The following is a 3,808-nucleotide window of genomic DNA, read 5'->3' on the forward strand; positions in this document are numbered from 1 at the left end:
AAAGATGCAGGTGGTGAGCTACCAAGAACTACTCAAGCTCTTGGAACTTCCACAACTCAGGGGGAGTCGACATCTGCAGCTGGTGGTGATGATGTGGCGGTGGTGGACGTAGAGGAGATGGATGATAGCTTGGTTGGTGATGATGATGTATTGCCAAGTGATGTGATAGAAAAGATTGGTGGAGATATTGTGATTGATTATGAGATTGAAGAGGGAGAGATAGTTGAGGAAAATATTGAGCATGACATACCGCAAGTCGAGAACGTAGATAAGAGTCAACGGATTGGGAATGATGAGTCTGAATGGGAAGAGCAGCCTAGGTGGAAGGAAGGCTATGCTCAGTGGTTCGTCAAAACGAAGAAACCGGCGGTCCCTACAATGTTTAAGAAGAGTTACAACATTAAAGGCTATGCTGAAGCGAAGAAAGGGATTATTTGCTGGATCTATGATGAGCAGTTGAGGCTCTTCGTGATTAAAAGGTATAACGGTGTTCAGTACTTTAGAAGGATGTTAAGATCGTTGAATACACTACCGGAATGTGAAGTGAAAGACTTAGCCAGATTGGGGTTAATCAATCGAAGTGACGATAATATGGCTAGAGTCATTGGGAAAATTGTATGGAAAGAAAGTATAAAAGAGAAGAAATTTGAGCTGTTGAAGCCACAAAAGGGAAAACTTGTTGAAGACAAGGATAGAGGTTTGAGAGCTGATGGAAAGCCTTGGATGGTCATGAAGTATAAACCGATCCGGTGTTTGAAAGAAGTACCGATGAAACTAATGCCCAAGGATGTGCTTAAAGACCTAAAGTGGTGGTTTGTAGATTGTGAGATAGCTGAGGCAGTGATTGAAGACGAGGATGAACAAGAGGTGCTAAGAGTTTACGATCCGATGCACTTGGTAAACTTATCGCAAGCTGATCTGCAGGTGCTCAATGAGAAGAAAATCTTTTATATTCCTGCTTGGAAAGACGAAGCGAGGAAATATCAAAGAGTTGTTTCTGTTTATGTTCGAGAAGGAGTGCATGCGTGAAGATACAAGGTTGAAGATTACAAGACACGTGTTTGAAGCTAAAGAGATGAAGCTACTGCCAAGGGGGAGTCTGTTGGTGCATGATGTCAGTAGTTCAGTGTCTAGTGTCTGTAATCGCGTTTGTAATGTTTTATGTTTTGTATAAGCGAAGTTGCTAACAAGTTCGCTGATATGGGCGAACTTGTTAGACAAGTGAAGTTAGTGACAACTTCGCCTGAACATGCCAGGCGAAGTTGTCGTGATTATATAAGCCATCTGTTACGGCTTATTAGTTAATAACAACATTCAGTTTTACAGAGAGTATTCGAGAGAGAAAGTCTGTAATCAAGTGATCTTCGTATCACGTGTTTAAGGTTGGTATACAACGTGTTTGATTATCGTATCGTGTGTTAACCGTATTGTTTTCTATACTCGTAGCGTCTTACGTAGGGATTCCGCACCTGCGTAGTACGCGATATCTCGTGTAGATCCGGCTGGGAACCTACAATTGGTATCAGAGCTTTTGCTCGATTGTGTGGTTCGGGATTATCACGTGGGTATAGAAATCGTTCCGTTCGACTATTCGCGGGACGAGTTTTCTGAGTTTTTGTGTTATACTCTCCTCCTACAATCTTAAACAACCCATAACACCTTCACAAACCTCGAAAAACCCAGAAATCTAATCTGCAGAAACTTCGTGTTCATCAGGCGAAGTTGCCGTCACTGTTACTAGGGTTTCAGCGAAGATATAAGGTTAAGCGAAGTTATCCACAACTTCGCCTACCTCTTCAAGTTCGCTTACCTTAAGCGAAGTTACCCACAACTTCGCCTACCTCCCAAGTTCGCTCAACTTAAGCGAAGTTATTCTCAAGTTCGCCAACCCGGCGAATTTAAGAAAATGAGCGAAGTTACAAATTCACGCGAAGTTAAGTTTTAAGCGAAGTTATCCACAACTTCGCCAACAGTGCTGTTTGAAAAGAAATTTTTTGATTTTCGGATTTCTTTGAGTTTTGAGAAAGATGTCTTCGATAAACATTACTGAACTAGTAAAGATGGAAGTAGAAGCTGGTTCGGCTACAAAAGCACCTAAGATGCTTAAGAAAACGGATTATGTAGCGTGGAAAGATCGTTTTGAACAATATGTCAAGTATCAAGATGCCAAGATGTGGGTGTGTATACAAGATGGTTACATTCCACCTACTACTGAGTATGAAGGTCGTGATCAGATCAAGAAGTACAAAGAGATGGAAGATGAAGAGAAGAAGATGTATGAGGCAGAAAGTAAAGCTCATGCAGCAATTACAATGGCTCTTCCACAAGAGATACTTCACACCTTCCGAAAGTATAAAACTGCTAGAGAGCTTTGGGAAGCTCTTGAAAACCGTTTTGAGGGCAATGTGGGAATTCGTGCTTCGAAGATTAAACTTCTAAAAACCCAATTCTCGGTCTTCAAGTATCTGAAAAATGAATCACTTGATGATATCATCACTAGATATTATCATCTGATGACTGAACTCAGCAACTATTCAATTGCATACAAAGAAGATGAGATTGTTGAGAAGCTTCTTGATGCTCTCCCACCAAAATGGGAGATGTATACAGTGTTGATAAGAGAAGATAAAGACTTTGCTGACTATGACCTGGAGATAGCAGTTAACAAGCTAAGAACATTTGAACTGAACATGGTACGAAAGGAGACACCTACCGATCAGGTTCAAGATCCGGGTATGTATGGTGCAAAGGTTAACTCTGGATCAAGTTCAAAAACTGAATCATCTGCTTATTACTCTAAGGGAGAGTCAGGCGCGAGCTCAACACATGAGGGACATGTATCTCTCAACACGAACGGTGATGTGTGCTATGTAGCTGGAGGGTCAAATGCTTCTCAACCTCAAGCGACCAAGAGTAGTTATTCCCCAAGTGTTTTAAACAACAACTACTCGAAGATGCCCATGAGTGTCAAATCTGCTGAACAGCAGTTTGCTCTCTATGCATCTTTTATTGCTTCGTATGAGAACTACATTCAGGGTAAGATCGTTGATCCTGCAGTTTTGGATGAAGACTATGACCAGATCGATGCTGATGATCTGGAGGAGATGGATCTGCAGTGGCAGATGGCTATGATTGTCAGAAGGGTGAAGAGGTTCATGAAGAAGGCTGGCAGGAAGTTTGTCGGTGAGAGGCCAGGGTTTGATAAGTCGAAGGTACGCTGTTACAACTGTCAGCAGACCGGCCACTTTGCAAAAGAATGCAAAAATGAACGTGTAGAACGCAGTCAAAACAGATCTACACAGTAGAGTGGTAGTGGTAATGACTATAGAGCCATGATTTCCAGACAGAATGAGGAGTATAACTGGAATCTGCATGTTGAAGAAGTATTTGAACAGGCCAACCTGGCAAACATCGAAAATGCAGATAGTGAGAAGGGAATTGGCGAAAATGAAGCGTACATGGCAGATGTAGCAGACCAGCTTTCCGAGGTAAGTACCGAACTCCCTTGTACTAAGTGTGAACATCTGTCTGAACAACTGACAACTCTAACTGATCAGTTTGTTAGTTTGGATGCGCAATATAAAACTTTAAAAGAAGATCATCATTTCACTAAAGCTAGAGAAAATAGTTACAAAGCAAAGCTAGTGAAACAGATATTAAAAGTCTTAAAGCAAAGCTTGCTGAAAAAATTAAAATGATTGATCTTAGCTATGAGGTTCTAGAAGAAAAAACCAAACTAATAGCTGAAAGAGAAAAACAGATAGCTGATCACCAGGTAAAAGTGGTGGAACTTAACAGGAAACTGGAG

The sequence above is a fragment of the Bidens hawaiensis genome, unplaced genomic scaffold, assembly GCF_021521415.1.
Source record: "Bidens hawaiensis isolate Kalapana, Puna unplaced genomic scaffold, B.hawaiensis_p1.1 tig00001521_1, whole genome shotgun sequence".
Lineage (NCBI taxonomy): Eukaryota > Viridiplantae > Streptophyta > Magnoliopsida > Asterales > Asteraceae > Bidens > Bidens hawaiensis.